The sequence below is a fragment of the Suricata suricatta genome, chromosome 10, assembly GCF_006229205.1.
Source record: "Suricata suricatta isolate VVHF042 chromosome 10, meerkat_22Aug2017_6uvM2_HiC, whole genome shotgun sequence".
In the NCBI taxonomy this organism is placed as follows: Eukaryota; Metazoa; Chordata; class Mammalia; order Carnivora; family Herpestidae; genus Suricata; species Suricata suricatta.
The window spans coordinates 24,508,299-24,527,881 of record NC_043709.1 but is presented as its reverse complement, the minus strand read 5'-3'; the positions used below and the strand labels follow the sequence as shown (position 1 = coordinate 24,527,881).

Sequence of the window (19,583 nt, the reverse complement as noted above, 5' to 3'; positions counted from 1 at the left end):
TTTTCTAAAGAGTATGACTAAAAGTTAGTGTATGCTAAATGTTAAAGTCAGTAAGAGCTATGGAATCAGAGAAACAGATACCTCATGCAGGCTGGGGCAGTCAGAAATTTAAGGAACAGACACGTGAAAGAAGACTCCACTGAATGAAGAGGAGCAAAGGCATCTCAAGTTGGAGAGGACTGAAGGGAAGCAGCATAAGCAAAGGCTCTGGAGGTGGGAATTGAAGGGTTGTGGAGGGTGCTGTAGACAGGGTGGTGGTGCGGATTTCTGTGTGATGAGAGTTTAAGAGTGTCTTTCAAGTTAGAGACAGATCCCTCTCTTGGAGAGCAGCCACGGCAGAAAAAATAATCATCCATCCATGACAGGAAATGGGCATCCATACCCACGCCTCTCCTTGGTCTTGCCAGGTTCAAACACTAGAGTAGGGGACGTAATGGGGTAGTGGGACTGAATGATGAGGACATAAACACCTCATCCTTTGACTGTCTTCTTAAACAGGATGACCAAGTGTTTTTGTGTCAATCGTACATGCCACATTCCTCCGACCAATGTCTCTTCATCATAATGCTAACAGCCACTGAAAAGGTGGTGTGTCTTTTGGAAAATATGATCATTCCCCATCCATGCTATGCTCTTGATTGTGAGTCGGTACGAAACTACTATGGTATAATATCTATTGTGTTCTGCCTTGACATCTATGGAAAATCAAGAGGCTAAATGGCCTGACAGCAAGTTGCCCTTCTGTTCCCACAGATAGGGTACCTAGCCATGCTATGCTCTTGATTGTGAGTCGGTACGAAACTACTATGGTATAATATCTATTGTGTTCTGCCTTGACATCTATGGAAAATCAAGAGGATGCTAATTGGCCTGACAGCAAGTTGCCCTTCTGTTCCCACAGATAGGGTACCTAGCCAAACAACGTTTTGTTTTGTTTTTTTAATCACAGGGGTAATTCTGGCTGCCCCTGAGTTAGAGGATTTTAGTTCCTTGCCAACACATGGAATCAATTATTCAAACCAGCCAATCACATCCTCCCATGGGAACCAAAGGTGACCCACTATCTTGACACTGTACAGCCTGCTTTCCATGGCCCCTGGTGACTCATCCTGTTCCCAAGTGCAAGCTCAGTGTGGCCCTGTGTGGCATGCTATGTCCTCCTCCTCTGGGCTGTATATGTGACCGACAACAAACTGCTGTCAATCTCATCTGTTAAGTGTCATGTGTTTGGCCATCCCCATAATGGGAGGGCAGGACTCCCTCCCTCACCAACAGGGTGAAGAGAAAATAATTAAAACATCATTAATTAAATTATTAATTAGACATTAAATTAAGCACTAAGTTATATTACAAATTACATATTACAAATTAAATGTTAAATACTAATTAAAGTATTAATCAATTATTAATTTAAAATAAACCACCAAAAAGGGTGCCATTTTCTGGGATCCTTAAGTGCCAAGTAGGTACACTGGTAGTTTTGGATAGAATTATCCTGATAAATCCCACTGAATGATATATGAAGTTAGCTTCATGTACACCCGTTATATTTTGTATATACATCTGAAGTCTGCCATGGTAAACATAAACAATTTTCAAATTAAAGGTATTAATGTTATGTACAGAAATATGACATATTCCATGTTACAGAATATCAAATGTTACATTAAATACAGAGCCTACTATAATAAAATAATAGGAAATTACAAGGAAACCAGTAGGTAAACTTGACATCTGCTTTCAGTCCTAGATCTTATTTTAGCCAAGCCTGCTTGAGTGTTTCCATTTTCTAACAGGAACTACAACCTGTAATTGGGATTTCCCACTGCCAGGGAGAAAAGGACAGTAAGCTTCTTGGGAACCCATAAGTAGCCAAAGATGAGGAGGTTAAACTGTCACTCATGAACACATCAGTCACTTCCTTTTTTAAAACTAAACATGAACAATTCTACTTATCACTTGTCTTTGTCAGGTACTATTCACAAAAGAACTGTCCCAGACATCTACTCCAGGCCACCTATGAATTACGAATAATCCCAAAGGCTGATCTGGAATCTGTTTCTTTCTCAGAGCATGCTAAGGACACAGGCCTATTCTCTCAAGACCAAGAGGCTGTAGAGGCATCAGGAAAGGATATGGGTTTTCTTCCTCCATTTTTCCTCTCATGTATCAGTGTATCTTTCCACTGGTTAAATTATTAACTAGTTCTGTGTTTGTTTTTCTTTATCTTTTGCTTCCTTGATTGGGAAACCAAGAAACATCTTAACATTTCTATCAAACTTGTGTAGCATCTTTGAAAACTAGAGTCAGGGCAAATGGAAGGGGAGTACAAATAAACATGCATTTAAGAAGTCAGATACACAGATTCCCTTCAGACAGGGTCAAAAGCATTTCATCATAGTTTCATACATTTCCAGGAGTAAAGAGGAAGCAGCAGTGAAGAGAAGAAAAAAACATCTAAACCTAAGACAGACTTGCATTTGAATCTAGGCTCTACTCACCTGGCTGTGCAAATGGCTGCCTCTTTAGGCTCTTTAATTTTATACTTCTCTAAACTATAAAACTAAGATAATATTACTGGCTATAAAGATTAAATGAGATAATGTGAACATGTCTGGTACATGCAATGGAGAGGAAATAAAAGAGAATTTTTTTTTAGTTTTAGAGAGAGAGCGGGGGAGGGGCTGTGGGAGAGAGAGAATCTTGAGCAGTGCTCCATCCCAAAACCCTGGGATCATGACCTGAGTTGAAATCAAGAGTCAACTCAGGGGCACCTGGGTGGCTCAGTCAGTTGAGCGTCCGATTTCGACTGAGGTCATGATCTCACAGTTCGTGGGTTTGAGCCTTGTGACAGGCTCTGTACTGACAGCTAGCTCAGAGCCTGAAGCTTGATTCCAATTCTGTGTCCCCCTCTCTCTCTGCCCCTCCCCTGCTCATGATCTGTCTCTCTCTGTCTCTCAAAAATAAATAAATGTTAAAAAAAAATTAAAAACAAAAAGAGCTACACTCAACTGACTGAGCCACCCAAGAGCCCCAAAGATAAACTCTTAAAAAAAAGCAGACATGTGAAGTAGAACAACATAAGTAGAATGGCAAGAGGAACTGAAACATTTTTTTCTTGTTCATCCCTAGTAGCCCTAGAATTTAGTAGGATACCTGATCTCTCTCTTTCCTGCATGGGTTAATTAATAAACTAGTAGACTCTATCCTAATATCTCACACAAATATAGTATAGTATGAACAGACATGTCTAGTCTGCTGCTTCTTTTTGTAAGGCCCATGAACCAATGGTTTTTAAATTTTAAATGGTGAAAAAGAAATCAAGAATAATATTTTGTGACATATGGACACACATAAAACTCAAATTTCAGTGTCTACACATAAAGTTCTATTGTAACACAACCACATACATTTGTTTTTGGACTGTCTATGGCTGCTTTCATGCTATATCTACAGAGTTGAACAGTTCCAACAGAGATCACATGGCCTATAAAGTCTAAAATATTTACCATCTGACCCTTTATGGAAAAAGTTTGCGACCCTTGCTTTAGTAGATTACCCAGAAGCAGCAGAATATCTGAACTGGAGCAAAATAGCCTCTGGGGTTTTTTTTCTTAATGTTTTTATTTATTTAAAAAATTTTAATGTTTTTTATTTATTTTTGAGAGATAGAGACAGTGCGAGCAGGGGACGGTCAGAGAGAGAGGGAGACACAGAATCTGAAGCAAGCTCCAGGCTCTGAGCCTGACGTGGGGCTTGAACCCATGAACCATGAGATCATTACCTGAGCCGAAGCCAGACGCTTAACCAACTGAGCCATCCAAGTGCCCGTTTTTATTTATTTTTGAGAGAGTGAGAGACAGAGCACGTACAGGGGAGGGGCAGAGAGAGAGGGAGACACAGAATCCTAAGCAGGCTCCAGGCTCTGAGCTGTCAGCACAGAACCTGACATGGAGATTGAACCCAGAAATTGTGAGATCATGACCTGAGCTGAAATTGGACACTTAACCCACTGAACCACCCAGGTGCCCCAAAACTGTTTCTCTTTTAATCTTAGCTCTGCCACTTACTATCTAAGTGAAAATGAGTAAGATCTTAACCTCAATTTACCTCAGTTTCCTCATCCATGAAATGGGGATTATAATAGTACCTACCTGAAAGGGCTTTATGAGAATTAAACAAATTTATATGAATAATGTACTGACAACAAGGCCTGGTATTTGTATGCACACTCTCCCACCTCATACACTTAGAGTGTCATCTGTAATATTAAAGAAAATAATTACTCTAGATACTTAAAAGTCTAGACTTGCATAAAAAAATGACTTCAGACAGAAGCTTCTGCATTATCAGTCATGTGAAACAGCTCATCATCAGTGTACATGGCTGAGTAAAGAACTCCTGCAATGAGATCATACGAGCTGTGATTTTGTAGCAGGTCACCCCTGTTCTTGTTCTAAACGTTTAAGTTCACTGCTTTCTTTCGGGTGCTTATTACTTGGACAGTAATATCCGGAAGCTCAGAATATTCACAATTTTACCCATATCACAACACTGTTTCCTATTTCTAAAAGAATCTCAGTAACTAACTAATTTAGGGGTGTCCCATTAGATCTCAAGATACTTTTAAAGGCACCTTTCTAAACACTAGCTTTATCCCTCTTTGGTAAACGAGGATCACAATAAGCAACACAGGCTGAAAAAAAGACCTCTGAAAGATATAAGAAGTACATGTCACTTACACACTAAATTTGCTCATTCCTTTGGTTACATGAACTTTTTTCTGTAATGTAAAGCAAAGTACCTGTATTTTTTTTTCTAATTACGGATGTTTCTCCTAAAGTGGAAGTAGACACCACTTCAAAACCAACCGTGAATCTCCTCTGAGCCACTAGGTAAAGGCACCAAAAAAGGAGGGGAAGGAAGACAGGAGAAATTAAGATACCAGAAAACAGAAAGAAAAGAGGGAAAGAGAAGAGAAATAAGGAGCAAGTAGAAAGACAAAGCATTATCCAGGAATGCAGTCCACTCTTCCGTCTGTGATATGGGCCTATACCACCCTAGCTGTTCACCGAGCTCCTGGTGAGTTAAGTTTTGTGTCAGGCACTGAGGTAACACAAGAAGGAAGCCTTCCTGCCTAGGGGAAACAGTTCTGACAGCCTCCGCCTTTCTCAAGCACCTCCAAGATAAGGCCTCCTGAGAACAGAGATTAACTACCCCTAAATTTTCCATTTATTCTAAAACTTTCCATATCAAAAAGCAAAACAAACAAACCACCAGAAAACCTTTTCTCTCAACTGGAATGGAGGGGGATAATGAGAGGGAAAGGAAGGAGCATTTTACTTTTCACTTTATGTACACTTAACTTTAAAAGAAAAGGATTCTATGTAACACAATTTAAAAAATTAATACAGAAAATCCCCATTCTCACTCCCCCAAGTTTACTAATCTCAATTATTTTAAGCATTCCTTATAAACAGTATTTTTTTTAATATTTAGGAAAAAAAAGATCAAAGATAAGCGGAAGGCTGGGCTGGAGACAGCCATCTCCATCTAAACCTCCTATAAAATGCAAAAAAAAAAAAAATCAGACCATGTTGATATGCAAATTACAGCAGTAATTTTCAGTACACTTCCTGTAGACAGACTATAAATGAAGACACTCCTAACCCTCTAGACTGTCTACCACCTGTCAAGGAAAATGATAAATTCCCTGTACGGTAAGCCCAAAGAAAAAAGAATGTCTTTACCCTAACATCAGGTAAGTACAGTAAGATCGAAACTACTGTAAACTCCAACAAACCCCTTTCACAGTCACAGATTTTAACTTAGGAAATCTACCCACAGGGCATTAGCAAAAAAGCCAGCAGAAATATTTATCGGGGCCAAGATTTCAATGAGCAGGCTAAAAAGACACTACTCTGTAGAGTACAGGAGAGCGTAGGAAAATACTTTGCTCCTCAGCAGTGGGAAGGGCTCAATAAGAATTAAAGATGCTTAGAATTACTACTATTGAGAATCAGTCTAATAACACTACATTCAGTGAAACAGCTAAGATCTCATATTAGTTCACTATACAAAACTCTCAACAGGTAATCAAGTAAACACTGGGTATAAAAACACTTACACTGATTTTACCATCAAAAAAGCTCCTGAACCTATTAGAATTAATGTATTTGCTTATTTTCTCAGTGTTTAAATTTTGCTCTACAAAGAGTTAATATATTTTAATGAGACCCAAACTGATTTAATAGTCACAGAAAATTTTCATCCTTCAGACCTTTATTTTATCTTTGCCAAAACCCTAGTACCAATTATCACTTTATTTATTTTTAAATATTTATTTATTCCTGAGAGACAAAGAAAGAGAGAGAGAACAAGCACGGGAGGGGGAGAGAGAGGGAATCACAGAATCCAAAGCAGGCTCCAGGCTCTGAGCTATCAGCACAGAGCCTGACATGGGGCTCAAACTCATGAACTGCATGATCATAACCTGAGCTGAAGTCAGACACCTAGCCAATTGAGCCACCCAGTTGCCTCCCAATTCTCATTTTAAAAGTTCCTTTTATCCTTCTCCAAACATGGTACTCAGCATACACCTGATATGCAGTAAGAACCTGTAATTGGAAACACTACTTAATACACTAAGATGAAACATGTAATCTGTTAAATAGCTTTCCCGGGTTATCTGTACAAATGCACAAGCATATTCCGTATTTTACTCGTCTTCTTAACAGCTAGAACATCAGATTTTATCTGTTGTACAGTGAGAACACTAAAAGATAAGGGTAAAAAGTTTTCTTAAGTTAACATTTTTCCAGAAGATTTCATAGTTTTTTAATGTAAGATTCTTATATTTTTCCCATCTGGATACCCAACTACTCCAGATTGGTGTTCATAGTATACTTTATTTGCAGACAACAGAGTTTAAATAATATGTTTCAGCAGACCAGATGTTCAAATCCTAAAATAATTATATGAATAATTGACCCCATAAAAGAAAGCACATTTTCTATAGCTAAATCATTCTAATCGTTTCCTCATATATATAAAAATTGCACAAGGCCTTCACCAGGCTCTTGACTTTGGGGCAGTTAACATTTTGGCTAACTCCTAAAGTTACCTACAAACTCCTCAGATTTTTTTTTTTTCTTTTAGTTTTCTTACTACATGTAAGACATAGAGTCAGGTCTTTAAGAAGAGTTTTATAAATTTTTTTGTTTTTTAATATTACAATTGTCTGCCTTTTTCTGAATAGTACATCAAGATAGGTACCTTAAGAGTTGTACTACTTCGAGAAATTGTTAAAAACTGCTTTTGATCGGTTTGGGAATTTAGGCCTATGGCTTCTTTTTGCAGGTTCATAAAAGAACCAGTAGAATTAGAGGAATGTAAGATTTCTTGCTTAACAATTCTACAACATGTAAGGATATTCACTATCTAATAAAGACAGACTCATGTGAGATATTTTAGCCCAATTTCTCTTCTCCAAGGGAGTTTTGTCTTAGCAAATAGCAATAATTCTCTAGATCAGTGTAATTGCTTTCCAAAATTAACAGATGTTTCCTGTGCATTCTGGAAGCCTGGTCAGTGGGACACTGGTTTACTCAAAATGCAGCTGGATTCTGACCTCACAGAAGTAAAAGCAATATATAACCTGACAACTATTTACTCAGATGTGACCACCTATTTTGTGCCAGGTATCTGCTGAGGCCAGGGACACAAAGATGCTTATAATCTCTTATAATATTTATTCTTACATTTCTCATCTCCTATGTTTCTTTTTGTGGGAGTGGTAGGGAGAGGCTAACAAATTACTAGGATGAAATAATGAGGTAGTGCTGTGCAAAAGCAGACCAAGGAAAGGGGTGACCTGTACTCCTTGGTATACAATCAATACAGTAGATGGTACCTATTACTTTTTTTACACTATAAATAGGATATGCTAAGCAACATGCTATGGAAGGGAATGGCAACATAGGTATCCAGATTCACTTCCTCAGTCTTTCAGTAACTATTTCCTAGTGCTGACTATATGTCAGGCACTGTTCTAGACACAAGGAAGAAAGTGATGTAACAAAGCTAAATGCCTCACTCATTCATGCAGATTGTTATTTTAGTAGGGGAGAGAAACGGCCAATTAAGTAAACAGATAATATACGATGGGAATAGAAAGTGTTATTAGAAAGAAAAACAGAACTGGGTAAATGGGACAAGAGGATAGGTGGAGGAGGAAGGGGTGTTTTCTTACCTTTCTTACCCTAGAAAGGGAGATCTCCATGAAAGTTAACATTTGAGTTAGGTCTAGAAGGATAAAAGATAATCTGTCTGGAGAAGGGTGTGTCTGATAGTAGAACAAAGCTATGAACGGGAACAAGATGCTTAGGAATGTCGTCAGTCTTATACAGGTAAGCAAACTCATGAGATTAGAAAGGCCAACTGGGGCCAGAGCACAAAAAGTCTTATTTACTAAGGTAAAGCATTTGAATTTTATTCTCTAGGGAGTACCAAATGATGCTTATTTATGAGATAATTCTTTAAGAACAATAAACCAAAAAGTCTCATTCGAAAATGGGCCAAAGAAACACATTTTATCTGAAAGGATATATAAATGGCAAACATGTGCACGAAAAGATATTTAACATCAGCCATCGAGGAAATGCAAACTGCACAACAGGATGTCACTACACACCTATCAGGATGGCTAAAAAAAAAAGTGGCAAACACCAAGTCTGAGGAGGATGTAGAGATACTAGACCACTCATACATTGCTGGTGGGAACGTAAAATGGTACAGATGCTCTGGAAAACAGTTTGGCAGCACCTCCTAAAACTAAACATTCAATCACCACATAACCTATAATTGTACTTTTGGGTATTATTCTAAGGAAATGAAAACATATGTTCATACAAAAATCTATACATGAATGTTGATTATAACTTTATTTGTAAGAGCCAAACAGTAGAAATGGCCCTTTACCTGGATATCCTTTAACTAGACTATTACTCAGCAATAAATGGAAAGAACTATAGAGGCATACAACTTTGATGAATCTCCAGAAATTATCTGGTTCCATTATATACAACATTTTTGAAATGACAAAAAAACTGAAATGGATTACTGGTTGCCAAGGGTTGGGGAGTGAGATGGTGGGAGGTGGGTGTGGTTATAGAAAGGTAACAAGGGGGATCTTTGCAATGATGGAACCAATCAGCGTCTTCACTATGATGGCAGATAAACCAACACGTGATAAAATTACATAGAACTAAATACATATACACATACTGAGTACAAGTAAAACCGGGGAAATCTAAGATCAGCAGATTGTATCAATGTTAGTATCCTGGTTGTGCTGTTTTACTATAATTTTACAAAGTATTACCATGAAGAGAAAGGACACTAGTTTTTCTCTTTCTTTCCTTTTTTTTTTTAAGAGAAACTTTTTTTTTTTTGAGAGAGAGAGAGAGAGAGAGAGTGAGCTGGGGAGAGGGGCAGAAGGAGAGACAGAGAATCTTAAGCAGGCTCCACCCTCAGTGCAGAGCCCAATGCGGGGCTCGAACTCAAACTCATGAGTCCTGAGATCATTACCTGAACCAAAACCAAGAGTCAAAACCAAGGGACACTTAACCAACTGAGCCACTCAAGTGCCCTGCCCCTGTACCATTTCTTACAGCTGTCCATGAATCTATAGTTATGTCAGTAACAATTTCAACTTTAAAAAAATCATAAACCAGATTGTAAATTCATTGTGAGTAGGAACCCTCCTTAGTGTCTCTGACTTCTTGTCTAATTCCTCTATCCCCACTCCCATTTCCAAATGTAGAGACCAGCCTGACAGAAGGAAATAAGAAGAGGTAATTATTTGGTTTCTGGTTTATCCAAGGGGAATTAAGTTTATTGATTTCTATAAAAGCAAAATCTTTAGTTTACCAAAATCCTCTATATAAATTCTGTAAGACAGATTTCTAAAATATTAACTGCCTCTGAAGTAGTTGATTATCTACTAGGGAATAAAATGACTTCAAAATATCCCCGCTAGCAGTTAAAAAGTCACTGTGTTTACATGGGAACCAGATGCCTTTTGTATCAACTGTCATTAGGTAGGAGTCTTTGGGAATCAGAGTCCTGGAAAACTGGCAGATTGAGGCAATAGGATTTCAGCAGGCTCCTATAACAAAAGCCTTCAGAGCATGGCACTCCACTATCCCCTCGTCACCCTGTTTTAGGAAAAAACACTGGAAGAGGAGAGGCAGGAAACAAGTGATACAGGGCAGTGAAACATGTTTCCCCATCTGTAGACTAAAAAATTCGTGCATATACTTACATGCTCTTTGATAATGAAATACCCTCACAATGGAGCCAATTATTTAGCTATTTCTGGATAGATTTTAATTTGGATTGAAAGAGAAAAAACAAGTATAGCAGAAGTCTGAATTATAGAATATTTCAAATGAAATATAGTTTGAGTTCTTTCACATACACATATCTACCTTTCATAGCCAAGAATAGGTCTTACTTATCAGGCTTGCTTTAAAGAAGCCTGTAATTAGCACTGTAATTATTTTATAAAAAAACACAGTGTTAAAATGCCCCGCCTGGTGTGCACAGAAGGAGTTTAAATGTCTTCTATATGACTTTCAGCACTTATTTGTTTAAAACAAGACTAGCTGAATTCAGTTGAGCCTAGGCAAAATGAATACAGATGCCAGATTAGAAAGTCACAGAGGCATCATGATGAGTGTCACCTTGGAGGTAGGTATATGCCACAAGCCTCTTGGCCAGTGACTGTGATCTATATCAGCGGCCCCAGAAATGATGCTAGCAGTGCTGATCTAAGAATTTCTCTCAATCTATAGCCCAACTGAATGTGTTCCCTTGCCCAGTTTCTTAGTCTCGCCCTCTCATAATTCACAAGACTGCAGAAATCTTACCTCCTCTAATATTCAACTAGAGAGTGTATTACCTGCCTCTTTGGTGGGGGGAAAAACCTACCACTCATTTAAATCTGTTTTTTATTTCATTAAGATAAAGGATATAATGTTATTATAAAAGTTATTTCTGTCATAAAATTATTTACTTTGGAGATCCATAAATAGTAATTAACTATTAAACTACAGAGTTTTAAAGGTCAGAAAGTATTTGACAGAGAATGAAATCAGGAACAGTGATAATAGCTAAAAAAGTAACTTTCATGTAAATCAGTGGGGAAATGTGAGACATGCATAGTCCTCTCTGCATCATTAATTTCCCCATGAAATGGTACTAAATGACAGGAACCCATTTTAATACCACTAACTTCACTAAATGTAAATATGGCAGTTTCCAAGCACTGAAACATCAATTTCCTAACCATAAAAATTTTCTTGCACGCAAAATCTGGAGCCTCTGAAAATACTCAGTGATGTCTATACATATCACTGCAGGTGTCCTTGTCTTTTCTTTCTAGACAGTGAACAAATTTGGGACAGAAATATTTTGTCTGTCAAGGTTCCCTGGACAGATGATTCACAGACCTCTACCGGTATCAAACATAAAAAGGGGGAAAAAATGGCAAAACCAATGCCTCACAGCACAGAATATGAACATACTTTGATTTAAAATCAGTAGTCTACGAAGTCTGTTCCATACTGAGTTTACCTACACATTACCTGTGTGCCCTTGGGCAAGTTATTTAAACCTCATTAAATCTTAGTTTCCTCATCTGTAAAAGGAGATAATATCCACCTTATAGTATAGAAGGGATTATGAGAGAGCTCTTAGCACAATGCTTGGCATGGCAGCAGTACTGAGTAAATAGTAGCTATTGCTATTTAGCATAGAATCAGAGCTCTTTGATGTTAAGATCATTTCTTATCCTTGATATTATCTGCTTGATAACTTTTGGTGAAGTGGGAAAAAAAAAAAAAAACTGGATTGATGGGGAGTCCGATAATGGAGGGAAGAAAGTTTTAACATATCAGATATTGTTAAAGATTGGCTAAAAAGTTTCTGCTTAATTTGAGCCCTCATCTCTCTGAAATCATCTTAAAAACAGGAGCCATATAATCCTGTGTTCATAAGCCATGTGCAGCCCTCCCTCCTAACAGGGGTAACAGTATCTATTATAATGGAAGAAAAAAGGCAATGTCACCAACATAAAGCTTTTTCAACAACTAAGATTACTCGAGTTTTCTAAATCTTGCTGACTTTCCCTGCACTGGTTCCACATCAGCATCAGAAGGGGCAAAGTGGTATTTTGAAACAGCAGGTTGGAGTCTTGGTTTCACAATTTCCCTCTGTGGTGTGGAAAAAGTTGGCATGTCTTGCTGGGGTTGGCTTCAAAAGTGAATGAGGAGGCTACATTGAATGATTTGTAATGATTCTTCTGGTTCTAAAATTTACATTTAACCTAGAACCATTAAAAGACATACCCGACTTTCCAAATGTCACAAACTACCCAAAAGGCCTCCATTTAAGTTTCTTCACCCAAACTTGATACCAAATAAATCATATCTGGACTCATGAATGATCTCATTATTCATCCCTCCCTCCCCTGTCCTGAGTCCTTCTCACAACCTAAAAGGATAGTAGTAAGGAACTGTGCTTTTCCCTCATGTTTCTAACAGTAGAACTATATAAAGAAAATTTAAGAAGTGGAATAGCCACTCATTTAAATTGAAATCTGTGTTTACTTGTGACTGTGGATACATCTAAAGATCAAGAGAAAGAAAAAAAAGTCACCAATTACTCCGTCTGTATACATTATACTAACTTTCCTGGATTTGAAATTACAATTGCCAAACAGTACAAATCAGAAATGCTTTTCAGATGAAGAAAGAAAAAAGAATGAGCTATTCTAAATTTATTAAAAACCAATCTATTCTTTAATTCCTAATGTTTCAGATGATACTAACATATGCCAAAGTATATCAACTTGTCAAAATATGTTATCAAGAAACGGACTTCAAAAAAAATATACGATCTAAGTAAAACAAAGTTTTCAATGGAATCCACAAGAGCTAAAGGATAAGCAGTTACACCATTTCAAACAGAAAAAGGCTGAATGTGTTTGTTTTCCTTTTTATTTTTATCCAAACATTCAGGGTGAACTGATTTTCTTTGTTCAGTGTTTATTATTTCACCTTTTCTGAAGCAGAAACCAAAATACTTTGATAAATGGGAGAGTCTGGTAAACAGACCCTTGGACATTAGGGTTCAGAATTACAAGTCTTAATATATTTTAATTGTCCATTTTTCCTGAAGTCACCATCACCATGATTCGATTTCTTCTTGTATGAAAGGGTATGATAACACCAAATACAACCTTACTCTAATGCACACTTTTATGGAACCAAAATGGCTCTATAATACATGCAAACAAGAAGGGTTGAGAAATGCAAAGGAAAACTGCAGAAGATAGCTGTTCTTCCTGGAAATACTACCATCATACTTTACTCCACTGATAGTCTATTTGGTCAACCCAAGTTTTATAACTCCAAAGATAGATTATCTCTGCCTGATATCAAAACTACTTGCAAATACTTTTTTTCCCCTTCAGAGATCCACTAACATGATTATCAGATTCAGACTAATCCAGAGTAGCTTTTCTATACCACCCAGAGGAAACCAGGCAGTGCAGCTCTTGAATTTAACTCAGTATTTAATAAAAAGCTCTACTTCTTTGTAGCTTCCCACACTCAAATATGCTACAACTCAAACTGCTCTTTGAGTTGTGGCACATTTTGCTACACTTTGCTACTAACACAGTTTCAAAAAAGTATTGAAATAAATAGGCTTGTATAAACATGTCTGCTTTTTTAATAAAGGACTTGCCCTAAATACCAAATTAATCTATGTAATTCCAGGAAAAGATGATGCGTTTAAAAGAAATGTCTGGAAGAACACACAAAGCTTACAAAAGTAATATACAAAGCACAGGCATTACTTACAAATGCCTGAAATATGAATATACTCATCACCCTACATAAGAACATGAGCCTCGATTTGGAATTCCCCTGAGCCACCTGGAGGAATGGTAAGCCAAAGTTCATCCTCTCTACTTGTTCATCCTGTTCCTTCCTTCTTAATATGTTCCTCAACATACTACCCTTTAAACCTCCTTAAATGTATCAGCATTTAAAAGTTACAAAAATCTTATTTTATCACTTGTAGTATTGCCACAATCTCATTTGCAATTAATTTCCACTGCATTTTTCATATATTAGAAGCTAAACAAGTTCTTGTGTGCTGGCTGGGAACCTAAGACCTACTCACAGTTATTTCTACTGCAAAAATGCATGGAGTTCCAAACATCCTATTAACAGGCTTGATCCATGATGGAGTTTCAGATTATCTTTACCTATCACGTCCTTACAGGAATTAAAAATGTTTAGGAAGTCAATGAAGGCCATCCTTGTTCCCTCCCCACAGATGTCCTTTCCCAAAATGTTCACACTGAGAAAGTTTTTCTAGGAAATAGGTCAAAACCTCCTTTTGCAAAGCAATTTGTCTCACTGATTAATTGATTTTAATTTTTAAAAAGCAAAATTATGATATCCTTGGCTAAATTACAAAATCTTTAGATTTTTACTATGTAAAATTTAATAAAAATTCAGCAATGGAAAACTGATCATCTATAAAAATAATGCCACCCCCCAAATGTGCAAATAACATCTATCTCAAAACAATGCTTCTTTACGAGGACAGGATGTGTGTGTGTACACACAATCATGATGTAGGATATTTGTTCTTCTTTCTCTTGACTAAAAATATGCATCCAATAAAGTAATAAAGTGACATTCTACCACAGAAAAGCATAATGTTTGATAAAATATCACTTATCTGTTTTGGCAAGAAATGAGACCAAAGTGATAGAGCTGGAAAAAATACTGCAATTTCACTAATTGCTAATAATTAATTTGAAAGGAAAAAAGAAAAGCCTTATTGTCAAGAAATAAAATCTAATGCTTCTGGCTGCAGTTTCAAATGTAGGGTAAGTATGTAAACAAACAGAACTGCCAAAATTGTGTGGTTATGATTCCAACACAAGAAAGCCAAAGTTAAAGAGCCATACAAATATTTGATATTTCCTGAGCTGATGCTGTAAATAACTCCACTCTGAGTAAAAGGCTTCTGTTGAGGTACGAGTCCTAACCCTTACCCTCTAAAGGGTGCATAATCTTATGAGTGCTACAATAAAATGGAAATGCTTATTAGGGCTATTAATTTATACTTTAATCATTACACTAAAATCCAACACCACCACCAGATGGTAAAAGTAACCCAAGAGAGAGATCTCCTAGACTGGGTCTGATGATTTACAACACAAAAGCCATAATTGGTAATTTGACCAGCTCATTAAGTCCAGTTTTGTGTTTACAATGGGAAGAAAACAAACAAAAAACTGAATACTTTCCTTCATCAGAAATGAGAGGCTACTGATTAAGAAGAAATTCTTTTGAAGTTTATTTTATTTTGAATTTTGGTGCCTGAGGAAAACCAAAAGATAAATCCAAACCTGTCAAGTGATGGGACTTCTGGGCAAAGTTTCAAGGAACAGCCATCCACACTGGCTGATTCCATTTCCTCTCTTTGAAATCTTCCTCAGTCTGCAATCTGGCCTCTTCTTCTAGAGCAACATCGACACTGTTCTTTTCAAGGTTAAAAAATGACCTCGTAAATGCCAGATTCAATCTTGTCCACTTTTATAAACCCTGGGTCAAGTGTTACCACATCTGTGAAGTCATCTTTTTGTTTTTAATTTTATTTATTTAAGTAATCTCTACACCCAACATGGGGCTCAAACTCACAACCCTAAGATCAAGAGTTGCATGCTCCTCCCTGACTGAGCCAGCCACGTGCCTGGGAAGTCACCTATAATACCTTAATTGGGGTATAACTCAGACAGAGCTTGGAATCACAAAACCAAGGTTCCCGGTAATTGCTGCCTCACTGGACAGACACTCTGGATGTAGGCACCCTCCTTTCAGCTTTGAAGGCACAGTGCTCTACACATGATCAATACTGTGGAATAAATAAACTGAGGGCTTGCTAGGTTACCCAAGAAAACCCAATAATCATTCATTTTCTTTGAAATGCTTATAATAAGAATTAAACAACAGAGGGAAAAGCTTGAAAGGTTCCAGGGAAAGATTTTTTGGTTAGAGATTTAAGAAATCCACTACAATTTCAAAAGGAAAATTCCCATATTGGCACACTATTATTTTGCTGATTTGTCTATAAGTCTTTAATATTAATGGTCCAAATTTACAAACTACCCTATGAAAATCAAACTTCATATATAATACTAATAAATAAGCACTCAATAACCTGCATGCCAGTGAGAATGGCCTATTGCCTGCTACGTATTTTAGGATAATCATGTTTGAAACATTTCACGCAGGAGTAGATAACTATATCCAAAAGGCACCAGAATACTCCAGAGTTTCTCATAATCCTTCTCTCATCAAAACTGCTTTTGAGAACCCAGAGCAGTAATGAAATGGTGACCTATCTGGGAACACCTAAAGCTACTGTTTCTATGGCCCCGGGAATTCCCTTCACCCTCCTTTACCTTCATATTTGGCTATGCACTGTTCTTGGCTGGAGGGCTTCCCAGGGCCACTCCCTAAAGCAGCCAACTCCCCTCCTCCAGTTTCCTCTACTCACTCTTGCCTGAGGTCAGAAACCCAATTAGCAGAATCCTGCAGTGGAGAATGGGGAGGCAGAGAGGAGGGATAGGAATAGTGAGGAGAAAGGAGGGAAAGAAAATCCACTGCACACTAAATCCCAACCACCGAGCCCTTCCCTTCTCCTTATCACTCTCAATGCCTTATAGTCTTTCTCAGAGCAAACCCAGCCCCCGATTTCCTACTCATTAGTCACCTCACCCTTTCCATAAACACTGCCACTCAGACTGAGTGGATTTGCTTCTGACTTGGTGGTGCTCAACCCCACCCTGGCAGATGCTCCTCCCTCAGCACAAAGAGGAGCTGAGAGGAAGAATTCATCCAACACAAGGGAAGTGGAAGCCAGTACAGTAATTAATGGTTAATATAATTTGGGTGCTAAACTGCGTCCTTTACCAATATTTCCAAAACTGTTTCTTTGGACAATACACTCTAGGTTCCAAATTATGAGAAACTTTTAGAATACAATCCTGGGGTGCCTGGGTGGCTCAGCTGGTTAAGCGTCCAGCTTCGGCTCAGGGCATGACCTCACAGTTCATGGGTTCGAGCCCCGCGTTGGGCTCTGTGCTGACAGCTAGCTCAGAGCCTGGAGCCTGCTTCAGATTCTGTGTCTCCCTTTCTCTCTGACCCCCCCCTGCTCGTGCTGTCTCTCTCTGTCTCTCAAAAAAAAAAAAAAATTAGAATACAATCCTATTTGTAACTGGGAACTGTATATAATTATTTCCTGATAAATGACAAAGAGGTTATGAATTAGTAAATATTAAGCTGTTGAGTTCATGAAACATCTGTCTTCTAAGGAAGGTGACCATATGAGCTACCCCTTGCTCAAGAGTGTATGTTTACTAATCCAGAATCTGGTTGGTTATATATGTGGACTCTGTAAAATTAGTAAATCTCTGTGAACCAATCTCCTCTGGAGAGCAGAATCTCTTCCCTGAGGATCGAGAAACTGTTAAAGACATGTTTTTGCTCTTTCCAGCAGAACAATCTTACACAGGGTTCATAATGTGTTTTTTCTTATTATTTTAGAACCCTACTGGATTGAACTTTAATTACAGCAAGGCAGAGATCTATATATTTTCAAAACTAGATTACCAAAAAGGATTTCTATTTGCATCCACTCAGCTCACCTGAAAAGTATGTCCCACTTCTCATTTACCTTATTTTAGGGTGTCCAGGTATCCTCCTCATGAAGGCTTGGTTTTTGCTTTCTCTGTCTATTCAATGTTGTTTACAAAAGGCACAACCTCCCAGGAAAAGCCGTCAGTCTGACCCTATGACTGAAGGCTCCTAATTCAGCTGGCACATTTCAAGAGCCTCAAGGCTGGCTCCCTGCTCGAGGCCTAAACAAAAATCTCTGTGGAAAGCCAATTCAAAAGCAGAGCTCACTCACTCTTCACCAGGCTGCCCTACTTGACAGCCTGTAACCTGTCCAAAGCAGCCCTCAGTTTCCTGTGGCCTTGAGAAAGAACCCTCCTTAAGAATGCCATCCAGCTGCAGAGGCTGGCTGTGCACATTAACCCCTTCCAACCTGGTTTTCCACCACCACCAGAGCAGCAGTGCCCTGTGTAAGAAACATAGCAGAAACAGGCTGAGTTCCAGAAGTTTACAGCTGGTGTTAGCTATAATGACAAATCCTTGGGATTTAAGCCTGAGGGCCAATGAGATGGCCAAACTTCCAATTTCAAGAAACAAATTTCATCTTAGCTAAGGATAGTACTACACCATAAAGAAGCCAAATTAATTTCCCTTTCTCACAGACAGACACACTCTATACAAAAAAATATTAAAAGGAGGGCAATACCAACAAAACTGTTCCATGGACAGAAGAGCAAGCATGAGAATACACTTTTTTTACGTTGGATACTTAATTTCAATTCTCTGTTAAAATATTTATGCCAAGGAAAAGGCTTTTGCCTAGGTACTAATGTTCAGAGTAGACAGTTGTAAACAGAATGGAGTCAGCTATGACAAAAGTTAGGCAAGGAAGGTTAAATCTTTTATGGGTCAAAGGAGGAAGAATAGCGTTTATGAGTAGAGAAAAATGTTAGGAGAGCATCTGAAAGCCAAAAGAAATTAGAACAATTTCACTCGGTTCACTAAGATTTTGCTTGACAGTTTTATTTATTCAATTCTCCTGATAATCCTTTAAGCCCCTACTATGTGCTATATATCTTAATATTTTTACAAAAGTCCCACTGTAAGATCTGAATACTCGAATGCTTGAGGTTAGTGACCTAAGAACATGAATACTTCAAAAAGGGTCTATGTGCTTTCTGTTAAACACAAAACACTTTAAATGCAATGCAAAGGCCCCTCTTTGTGACTACAAAGAGGAAAAAGCAGCAGCAATGGTTGCTTTTTTTGCCTCTTTTTTGTTCGTTTTCTCATCCAAACAACATCTACTCATCCCTCTGAGCCCCTTGGTTGGCTTCAGGAAGATGAAAAGATATGACTCAAACTCTTCTTGGAGCTTAAAACTGAAAACAGAACATCAGACATACCAATTAATTACACCATAAAACACACAGAGAGAAAGGCTGTAAGGATGCCACAGCATAACAGGGAGATTAGAATAGGAAATTGCTACTAGGTCTGTAAAAGCTTCATGAAGCCAGTGGTTGCTGAGCTGGATGGATAGAGTAGATGGGTACACCAGAGGTAGGATGTACATACACAAAACTGAGAAAGGATAGCACCTTTCCACTTCCTGCATTTTTCCTATGTCCATGTGAAATCAGCAATTAGTCCTCAACAAGCAAAATAACTAGTATCAGAGTAGGAAATTTTGCAAATTTAGAGGTTTTAACTGACAAGGGCACCATAGGCAAATGCATGGATTTCAAACTTTACAGATTCTTCTTACACCTAACAAATAAACCTCATTGAACTGGCCAATTTCCTCCCCTACATCCC

At 38.0% G+C, this 19,583-nt stretch overlaps 1 protein-coding gene across 1 annotated transcript in view; it reads right to left on the bottom strand.

The window, feature by feature from the left end:
• The window catches only part of FGD6 (FYVE, RhoGEF and PH domain containing 6), a 108,130-nt gene that overhangs the window by 80,456 nt on the left and 8,091 nt on the right, over positions 1-19,583 (bottom strand). The gene's annotated exons all lie outside the window — the stretch shown is intronic.